Genomic DNA, 11,718 nt, shown 5'->3' with positions numbered 1-11,718 from the left:
AAGAAACTGAAGCTTAGAAAAGTTAAGTTGTCTTGTTCAAGGTCACAAAGTTAATAAAAGTTGTGTTATGGTTTATGCCTACATCTCCTTACTCCATGTCCAGAATTCTTATATTCGGGCATTTGCTGATTTTAAGTGCCCAATTATCCATCAACCTTCTTCTGCTAATGGTAGCCTTAGTTTCCTTTGGAGAAATAAGCCTTCCCCACCCTCACTCCATGTGATTTCAGTAGGCCTAACCTAATTTCTGGTTTCACAACAGCAATCAGAATACATAAATAAAAATAAGAAAATGAGAGGTGGCGGAAGGAGGGACTTTAGAACAAAAATTGACCATCACTTTTAAATGATGTGTAATATGATTCTTTATATATGAAATTATATTTACCTGAAAGATTTGTAACACGATAGTCATCAAAAATGAATGTAGATTATTTCAGAGTATTAGATTTGAGATGATTTTTTGAGATCTATAAAAAGATACCCTTTTAAGCCCTGACTTTTAAAAAAAAATGTCATATATGATTTATATGTCCCATGGAAAAAAATGAAGAAAGCTTTTATTTTTAATTCTAATTTTATTTTTTAATTTTAAAATATTTGGAAAAGCTGAGTGTTTAGAGGTCTTAGTTTGGATGGAAACCCCACTCCATGGCTGAGACACTTGATTGCTGCCCAAACTTTATTTCACAGACGCTATTCCTTCCTTCTGTCCAAACTACTCTCAGCCAAGATACACACACATTGAGCCAAGAGTGAATGTGTTTTTTATATGTTTTTTAAGTTAATTTTAAATAGTTTAATTCTCAAGTTACCCTCATGTCTTAATCATTTTTGTAATTTTTTCTGTGAATTCTTAAGTATTTCCTTACTTCTGTCAACCAAAATTGGTAATTATATATGAAAATTTATGGAAATTAAAAATGTCATCAGCATGGGTAAGGCCAATATAACTGAAGAAAAAAACAAACAACTTTGGAAACCAGAAAAATTAATTCTCATGCATGGTATCATATAGATGAATCCCTAATCAAAAAGATGAAATCTCTAAGTATATAAAAATAAACTAGAAATGTACTTTTGAGAACTAATAAGTAAAATACTAGAGACTTCTTAAGTGTGTGCATATGGCAAGAATTAATCTTTTAACTTGGTAATATCCAGTTCCTGCCATAATATCAGGCATATAGTAAATATTTAATAAATGTTTGTTGATCAAATGAATAAAACTTATCAGTAAGTATTTAAAAATTACTGAAGATTATGAACAATCTTATTTTACATAGCTTTGTATGACTTTCAGCATTTGCCAGTTAAAATTGATTATTTTAAAATATTAAGAAAAGATACACTTTCATTTCTAGCCAAGATGGAGTCAAGGGAGCCAACTTAATCTTCTGCTTTTTTAAACAACTAGAAAAAAATGGGAAAAAAAAAGAAATAACAGCTTTTCAAACATTGGATGACAGGCAGTAGGGGACAGTGATTCTTCAAAGAGGAGATACAAATGAAGTGAGCCTATGGTTGTACCAGATTATTATCTGGAGATGTTCCTGGGACTTAGTACAGGAAAAGGAAATATAGATGGGGCCCTATGGTCTTTCTGAGTAGAGATGGAATGGGGAGTCCAGGAAGTCCAAGAAGACTAGAGTTTGCAGGGCTGAGTACCAAAGATGAGAGAAAGACAATGAGAGAGAGCTCCAGGGACCTATAGAGATTTTCCCCTGCTGTGGGAAAGAACCACTAAAAATAAATAGGCGAAACCATCTTTGGAACCCACACAGACTAGGAATAGTTTGATTCCAGACGCCAGAGTAGAAAAACCTCATAATTTATGGAGTACAGAATACTCAAATATTGCCTTAGCAATGGGGGAAAAAAATCAGTCCTAAATTAATATGTCTCTGAACCTGCCAGACAAAGCTTAAAAGCAATCCTTGGAAAGATAAAACTTTTTCCAAGTAACTTAAAAATCTGATAAAAAATTATAGGCAAGCAAAGAAGCAGGCATGTATGTCCCAGAATGAGGAGAAAAATCCATTAATTGAACAAGATCCAGAAATGGCATAGTTGATAGAATTTGTAGACAATCATGAGTTATCACAAGTTGTTACAACTATTGTTTGTATGTTCCAGAGAATAGAGGAAACCATAAGCATGTTTAGGAGAAACATGGAACATATAAAAAGACCTAAATTCAATTCCAAAGAGAAAAAAATACTGGCTTGTTTTTGGTTTTGGTTTGTTTGTTTTAAATACAGTGTATAACAGGTGCCTGGGTGGCTCAGTCAGGTGAGCGACTGACTCAGCTCAGGTCATGATCCCAGGGCTGTGGGATCGAGCCCCGCATTGGGGTCCATGCTGAGCATGGATCCTGCTTAAGATTCTCTCTCCCCTCCCCCCACTGTCCTTCTCCTTCTCCCCCTGACTCGTGCTCTCTTTCTGTTTCTAAAATACATGCATACATACATACTTACATACATACATACATACATACAATGTTTAAGGAGAAAGCATATAGAAATTATCTTGGGAACTTTTTGGTCACAAATATGGAGGTTTTTATCAATTTAAAATGAAATGTCCTTAAAATAATTAAGCAAACAAGTGTTAAGAATGAATTTTCCTTTTTTGTTCTTTGCCTTTTATTGTTCCACACTAATCTTCTCCCACCTAAAAAACAACAGTCTCATAAGCTTCTGGAAACCTCATCCAGGCATAGGGAAAATGAAGGGTCTTTGTGGATCAGCAGTGGAGGACCCCTGCTGCTCAAGGAGCCTCTGCTGTGATGGTGTCACTGGTTTTCTTGGTCACTGCTCATTGTTCTGGCATCTTCTTCCCCTGGAAGTATCTACTATCTCTGCTTCCCTAGGCATAATGGCCTAACGGCCTCCAAATAAAAATGATTTGTGGAAAGGTAGAATGCAAACATCAAGTTACTATTTTTATTTTTTTAATTTATTTTATTTTTTTATTTTTTATTTTTTCAACGTTTTTTATTTTTGGGACAGAGAGAGACAGAGCATGAACGGGGGAGGGGCAGAGAGAGAGGGAGACACAGAATCGGAAACAGGCTCCAGGCTCTGAGCCATCAGCCCAGAGCCCAACGCGGGGCTCGAACTCCCGGACCGCGAGATCGTGACCTGGCTGAAGTCGGACGCTTAACCGACTGCGCCACCCAGGCGCCCCATCAAGTTACTATTTTTAAATAATTGTTTCAGTCATGTAAAAATTTGATGACATAAAACTTCCATCACCAAAACTGTTATATAGAAATGATCAAAACTATACTTTGTAAACTGTTCATAGTAGCTTCCACCACCTCTTAGGGAGCTCTTTAGAGAATCCTCTGGTTTTTCTATAACTGTATACAAAATGTATCATGAGGAAAAATCCTGTTGTAAATTACCAAATAGCTACAATCAAATTGTCTGCTAGTTGTAAAAAATCAGATTCAGTAACATTTTGTTTGTTTACTTACCAAAATCCTTTTTTCCTTGCCAAATACATTTAATTATGTTTTAATTGGTTTGCATTCAAGTTCATGATCTCAACATTGAAATGTTCTTTGCTAAAAGATGTCACCTCTTCCAAAGTTCACATGCTACTTTAATAACAGCAAATAACTCTGGAGGATTCTGCCCTAAAATGTGAGATCCTGAGGGACAGTGAACTACATTTTACTTTTAAGGTTTTTTTTTTTTTTTAAAGCATTTCACATCTAATCTATGGTTGTCCCATTGAACTATGTCTAAGAGAAAAGTAAATATTTATGTAAATTTGGTGAGTTATTTATGTTTTATGATAGGCATATTTATGGAACAACCTTTTGAAGAAAGAACTAGTTTGAGGTACTTTGCATCAACGGTTGAACTTTGAGTATAATGGATGAGTTTGTCAGTTATAGAACTGTTTCACATGAACAAAACAAAGATTTTCTTGCACTTTTTAGTTAAATGTAAACAACACAGTATTTATTTATTATGAGCCAATAATACAAGTTAAAATAGAATTTGGCCTATGTATTTCAAAATGGTCACTATGAAAAATGAAATCGTTTTTGCTTCTTAAAATGTTTTATAAATTAATGCTCTTATGGATAAATCACATTAACTAATGACCACAAGATTAAAGAAATGACTGATAATTGACTTTTGTTTCCTCAGGCAAATTACAGTCTTCAGACTTAGCCATTCGTCTGGATCGTGTAAATGATCATGAAATATACCTAAATAACTATAAAAATAAAATGCTTACTACACTTGGCTTCTCCTTCAAAAAAAATTTTTTTAATATGAAATTTATTGTCAGATTGGTTTCCATACAACACCCAGTGCTCATCCCAACAGGTGCCCTCCTCAATACCCCTCACCCACTCTCCCCTCCCTCCCACCCCCCATCAAACCTCGGTTTGTTCTCAGTTTTTAAGAGTCTCTTATGCTTTGCCTCCCTCCCTCTCTAACCTTTTTTTTTCTTCCCCTCCCCCATGGTCTTCTGTTAAGTTTCTCAGGATCCACATAAGAGTGAAACCATATGGTATCTGTCTTTCTCTGTATGACTTATTTCACTTAGCATAACACTCTCCAGTTCCATTATAATTATTTTTATTTTTAAAAGTATCTTATATCAGGTAGGAATAACAGTAACTCCAAAATAAAAGTGGCTCAACCACTCAGGTGTGTATTTTCCTATGTAAAAATGAGGGTCAGAAAGACCAGGACTGGTGTGGCAGGCCCATTGGGTCTCCCCTTTCTTTCCCACTCTACCATTTTTGGTGGATTGCTTCCATACTTAGGGTAACGTCATGATCCAGAATGGATGTTAGAATGTTAACCATCTCACTCACATTCCAGACAACAGAAAGAAGAATATGAGAAAGGAAACATGAGGCTTCCTCTAAAGTCCCTTTCTTTAAAGGGTCTTCTTAGGGGCGCCTGGGTGGCTCAGTCTGTTGGGTGTCTGACTTCGACTCAGGTCATGATCTCGTGGTCTGTGGGTTCGAGCCCCACGTTGGGCTCTGTGCAGACAGCTCAGAGCCTGGAGCCTGCTTCGGATTCTGAGTCTCCCTCTCTCTCTGCCCCTCCCCCACTCAGGCTCTGTCTCTTTCTCTCTGTCAAAAATAAATAAACATTAAAAAATATATTTTTTAAAGGGTCTTCTTAAAAGTCTCTTCCAACATATGCACTCTTTCACGTCTAAACTGGATGGGTACAACGGCCTCAAATTGCCTTGGCATTATCATTTGTATTTGAAGTGGCCCTATGGTCAGCTGAAAATTGGGATTTCATTGAAAAGGAGAGAAGGGGTATGGAATTGGCTACTGGCACTCTCTCTCAGAACTCTGCTGACAACACATTAACTAAAAATAATTTGGAAGACAGAGGCAAGAAAACACGAGATCGAATTCTTGCTTCCTGATGTGAGAACATAGTAATACACCCTAATGCAAAAGAAGAGAATGCTCTCCCCTGTAAGCATGGAGGTAAGGGAAGTCACAGGGACTGACCCTGATCATTGCATAAATAAATTACACAGTCCCCAAAGATGGCATTGGAGATAAGAGTTTTTATAGAATACAATAGCTGGCATTCTCACAACACCAACTGAGAAAATTAGGTGACAAATCTTGGAATAAAATTTTGAAGCAATTGACAACAAAAGAAAAGAGGAGACTGAGTCAGTACGTTTTCAGTGGCCAACTCAGATTTAGCACACACACACACACACACACGAAAAGGTAAATTCATGCTTTCTATCTGCTGTAATTAATCCTTTTGTAGACCATTCCTGTTTGACCTAGGTGTTTGGGAAGGGAAATAATTAAAAAGTTTCCAGCTAGGCCCGGGCAACATGAGAGGTAATTCCAGAGAGGTACAGCAGGGAGAGCCCATGGGACAGTGAGGCCTGCTTGGAAGTGTCACATGGCCTACAATCTACCACTAGCTCTTGACGTCCCCATCTCTTAACCTTTGCAACTGTCCCGACCATTGGAAGGAAAGAGAGTGGTGTTTACACTCTGAAAGCCTTAGAATTCTGGCTGACAGAACTGGCTTCATGCCTATTCTCCATGACAAGTCACCTGACGATCCTTCGTACAGTTAGCCGTTTTAAGTCCTGATATTCTCATCTGTAAAGCAGGGATTATAATATTAATAGTGTCTACCTCGTGGAGTTGTTTTGAGAATTAAAACCTGAGAACTGGAACACGTAGTGAATGTAGTGAATGCTCAATAAATATTAGCTATGCTGCACTTTGTAGTCACACGGGTGCACAGTGGAACCTACTTACTGGGTAAATAAATTACACTTCTAAGTGTCAACTTCTCAACGATATGGCACCTAGCAGGCTTGAAATAAAATGTAATGACTTTTGTGATAATTCCCATACGTATTTCATTCTGAAACTTGTATATCTGAATGCTTTGTCTTTCTTCTTGTGTATAGAGAACTATTGATTGCAGTAGAATCATTATGGAAGCTTAAGAGTTTTGCAATTTGTATGATGTCTTTTGATTCCTCTGCCTTCCCTGGCCTAGCCAAAGATGAACAACTGAGTTTTCTCAGCATGAGTTCTGGAAATTTTCTCCTACAAATTATTTTAACTGTCAGTGTATTTTATTGTAATATGCCAATGAACATGATATATTTCCTACTGTCTTTATACCCCTCTCAAGTGATGATAAAATAAGATAAATTATTGAGAAGGCAGATATGCGTTTGACTTAGTCATAAACCACTATAATATAAGGTTCTTGCCTTTTAGATCTGACACAAACTGCTTTCTTTAAGTGATAATCCACAACGTTGAAATAACGCTGCATGTGTAAGCTTACGTTTTGATTCCACTAGAATGCGCAAAACTCATTGTATTTAAGCTACATTCTCAAAAGGGATCATCTTTTATCTGCCAAATCTTAAAGACTCCAGACTTCTGGATTCCAGAAGTGAGCTCACTGAACTAAATATTTGGAAAGGGGGTAAATGCATTTTCCCAAAAAGGGAATAAATCTACCATAGGAAAATTAGCCAGGGAGGGAGAGAGATTACCCTTGGAACAAGCACAGTTGGATTTATATACAGTCCATTAGGCGATGATGTACTGAATGCATTGTGATAGTCACAAAAGTACAGTAAGGGCAGGAATCTGTACATGAGAGTGTTAGGCAACTGTCTTGGGGAAGCAGGTTATCTGGCTGAGTGTTGTTGGTTACTGACTCTCCAGCTTTCATTTTTCATGTGGGGAAAATAGCAACTGTTTCAAGACCTATGGCCTGTTTTCATGGTAAAAATCCAGATATTAGGGAATTATTTGAATTATTTTGCAGATAAAGTATAAATCCAGAAGTTAAGTTATTCCAATACCAGTGAAAGTCTACTGTATGTAGGATTGGAGTTTCAAGGTAAGATCCTCTCCTGCTCACCGAGTAGAAAGCCCAGTAGCCACCAGGTGATAGCCAATATTTTCTAGCAGTGCTACTTTCTTCCTGCAATTTTAGATTACCTCAACATCAGCAGATATTTATTGTTCCATAGCTTCAGTTTCAAAATGACGTGTGCTAGAATTATTTGGATGCAAATCATACTCATATCTTATAGATCTCTTCAACTTCATTCAGGATATAAGCACCACAAATGGAACCCAGGAACTTGGAACCATATCAGCTTTGGGGTTCAAATCTCAACACTAGCGCTGATAATGAGTTTCTCTCATGCACCCGACCACTTCTTTCCTTTCCCTAAAGATTTTCATCAAGCATAGGTGACTTCAGAAGCAAGTACTTAGTCGATTCGTATATTTCTCTAAGAAAAAAAATAACTCACCATTATAATCTTTTATTAAATAGCCTGATAACCAAAAATGCATTTACACAAATAAATATGACATCTTTGGTTTAGTAGAAAGAACACTGGGTTGAATTAAGAAAACTGGAATTCAAAATGTGCTTCTAACTCTCACAGGATTGTGACATTGGGCGAGTCTCTTAGTTCTAGTTCTTTGTTCATAATTAATTAATTCACTCCATGTCCAATACGTTTCAATAACTATCCTAAACTTAGTTGTACAGAAAAGAAATACAGAGACAAGTTTCCTGCTCCTTTGGAGCTCACAGTCACGAAGAAAACAAAAACATTTAAGAAATACAGTATCAGGCTCTGTGAGTAAAAGCATAGCAATGAAAGGAGTCATGTCGTAGGGGGTGGCATTTTTGATAGAGAGGTAAACATGGGATTTTCTTTGTTCATTCTGAGACCAGAATGAATAAAGATGGGGATGTCTCTGGGAAGAATATTCTAAGAATTCCAGGAATAGGTAATAGCAGAATGTGCATCCATGTTTAAGAAAAGCAAGAAGTCCTATGTACCTGAGGTAGAGTGAGTAGGTGAGGGGTAGGAAGGAAATGGGAGAATGGGTCTAGTGTCCAATCAAGTGTGGCCTGGAGACCAAATGACGGATTTGGATTTCATTTCAAGCGTAATGAGGAGCCATTCAAGTGACGCGAGTGAAAAATATTTCTAGAGAATCACTTTGGTTGCTGGGTGAAGAATGGATTTATGGAGTCCACAGTGGAGACAAGGGGATAGGGATTTATAAAATAAAACCTGTGAAAACACAGTGCATACATCATGTCAATCCTGAAGTTAGTTGGAGATGAGAGTGAAGAATAAGTTGAGGCAAAGAATGGTTGCTTTGTCAATGAGTGTGGCTGTCATCAAATACTTGTTTATGCTCTTTTATCATGCTGTCCCAGGACCTTTGTATTCTTGGGTCTCAGCTGCTTATCCAACAACAGTATTAAATACTTCCTAAAGACAAGTCAGAATCCTGGCAGTGCTCTGCCCCTGTCCTTACCAGAAGATGACTCTAGATTGTTTTCCTAAATGAATATAATCCCCAGAAATTCTTCACTCTGTTCCTCACTGGACTTGATCTTCTGACCAGTCAAAGCTTGTGTCTCCAACACTCAAATGCAGCATATGGCAAAACCAGAAAGAGTTAGCTTCGGTAAGACAAAACATAAACATTTTTGCTTATTCTGGCCGCAGATTCTTGACTCCATTTTCTGTTTTGGGTTCATGTTGTCCAGGTTGATTAAAAAATCCCAAGGGAGGGGCGCCTGGGTGGCGCAGTCAGTTAAGCCTCCGACTTCAGCCAGGTCAGGATCTCGCGGTCCGGGAGTTCGAGCCCCGCGTCGGGCTCTGTGCTGATGGCTCAGAGCCTGGAGCCTGTTTCCGATTCTGTGTCTCCCTCTCTCTCTGCCCCTCCCCCGTTCATGCTCTGTCTCTCTCTGTCCCAAAAATAAATAAACGTTGAAAAAAAAAATTAAAAAAAAAAATCCCAAGGGAGATTCTTCTAGAAATTATTAATTTTAATTTCATAGGAAATGCCAAAATAGCTTTTTTCTTAGTAAAAAAAACAAAACAAAACAAAACATGAAATAACATGAACAATTAGACTAAGTTCATTTGACCACCACCTCCAGTCTTAGTTTCTCTTCCGGGTTAACCACAAATAAGAATTTTGGTTAGACATATAAATATAGGATTCATCCTAGGTTTATATTTTATAGATGAAGTAAAAAGCTACGGAAATAGATAAAATCTAGGAAGACAATTTAAAGAGAAATTAGAAGAGGGCCCAGGACTTACCTTTGAGGACATCAGTGTTTAGAGGTTGGAGAAAGGAGAACATGGGCTAAAGGAGCCTGAGAGTATGTTCCCAGTGAAACAGAAGTTGAAGTAAGAGAGTGTGGAGGTTTCTCAAAAAATTACAAATAGAACTACCTTACAACCCAGCAATTGCACTCCCTACTAGATATTTATCCAAGAGATACAGGAGTGCTGTTTCGAAGGAGCAAATGCACCCCAATGTTTATAGCAGCACTATCAACAATAGCCAAAGTATGGAAGGAGCCCAAATGTCCATCCATGAATAAATGGATAAAGATATATATCTCTCTCTATATGTGTATATATATATATGTGTGTGTGTGTGTGTGTGTGTGTGTATATATGTGTGTATATATATATGTGTGTGTGTGTATATATATACATACACACACACACACACACACACACACACACACACACACACAATGGAATATTACTCGGCAATCAAAAAGAATGAAATCTTGCCATTTGCAACTTCGTGGATGGAACTGGAGGGTATTATGCTAAGTGAAATTAGTCAGTCAGAGAAAGACAAATATCATATGACATCATTCATATAAGGAATTCAAGATACAGAACAGATGAACACAAGGGAAGGGAAGAAAAAATAATATAAAAACAGAGAGGGGGACAAAACATAAAAGACTCTTAAATATGGAGAACAGAGGGTCACTGGAGGGGTTGTGGGAGGGGGGATGAGCTAAAATGGGTAAGGGGCATTAAGGAATCTACTCCTGAAATCATTGTTGTACTATATGCTAACTAATCTGGATGTAAATTTTTTTAAAAAATAATTAATTAATTAATTAAAACAAAACTGAAAAAAATAAAAAAGTAAGAGAGTGTGAGGCCCGGCTCTTGGAGTCACTCATTAGGTAAAGTGGGTAATCTAAAATATGGGCATGTATTTATGGAACATCCAGACAAGGGGGGCAAATAATAATTAACTAATTAATGTATGGACACTGATATACATGCCTTTCAGTTCACAATAAAACTATTTTAGAAAGGCACATAGATGGGGCACCTGGGTGGCTTGGTCAGTTAAGCATCCGACTTTGGCTCAGGTCATGATCTCATGGTTCATGGGTTCAAGCCCTGTGTCAGGTTCTGTGCTGACAGCTCAGAGCCTGGAACCTGCTTGGGATTCTGTGTCTCCCTTTCTCTCTGCCCTTACCCCACTTGCACTCTGTCTCGGTCCCTCTCTCCCTCAAAAATAAATAAACATTAAAAAAAAAAGGTACATAGATGCACTTGGTGAAGCAGGATAATTTTGGAATCAGACAGACCAGTGACTGTCAATCTTGGTCAAATTCCTTGATATCTTGAAGCTCTAGTTTTTTCATGTGTTCAATGGACTAATCTACCTCATAAGGATATTGTGGAGATGGATTATAAGACATATGTGAATCCCTGTGAGATGTTTTCTTTGTTTTCTTCTCTCCATTGGGAACAAGAAATGGAGTTGTGAGGGGATTACCTTCATATATATACTGAGAAGAGTAGCTCTAACAAATCCCCCTGTAAGCTGGTTTGACTGAGAGGATAATAGTTCTCTAGTTGCCACAATAAGGCTTCCTTGAGAATATTGCTCTTCAGAAGCTGTTTATGTGACAGGAAGGGCACGGCCTGGTGGTTTCTTCTCCACATTTTGATGCCTTTGCTTCTCTTCTTTGATGCTCTTTGCTTCCTCCCACACACACAATAGAAGTTACTCCGTATTTCAGTCTTGATTTTAATCATTTTCTTCACCTCTAAATGAACTTTAGAGAACGTACAGTATCTATCACTAGGGGATGTCTTCTAACATCTTGAATTTATGTCTGAGTCTCTCCTGACTCTGGGTCACTTAGACATTGCCTTCTCCAACCCAATACTCTGTTGGGGCAGTGTTTTATATTCCTTACTCTCTTAACAATTGCTTTTCTCAATAACTTCCTCATGCATTAGTAGACTTCTAGGGCATAGATGCTTCTTTGAGGAGTAATCTAATCTCCCATCACTTTGATTTACTTCACTACTCAGGGTTACAAGATATTTTTGCTTGGG

Source organism: Prionailurus bengalensis, chromosome A1, assembly GCF_016509475.1.
Source record: "Prionailurus bengalensis isolate Pbe53 chromosome A1, Fcat_Pben_1.1_paternal_pri, whole genome shotgun sequence".
NCBI lineage: Eukaryota > Metazoa > Chordata > Mammalia > Carnivora > Felidae > Prionailurus > Prionailurus bengalensis.
Note: the sequence above shows the minus strand (reverse complement) of the source record.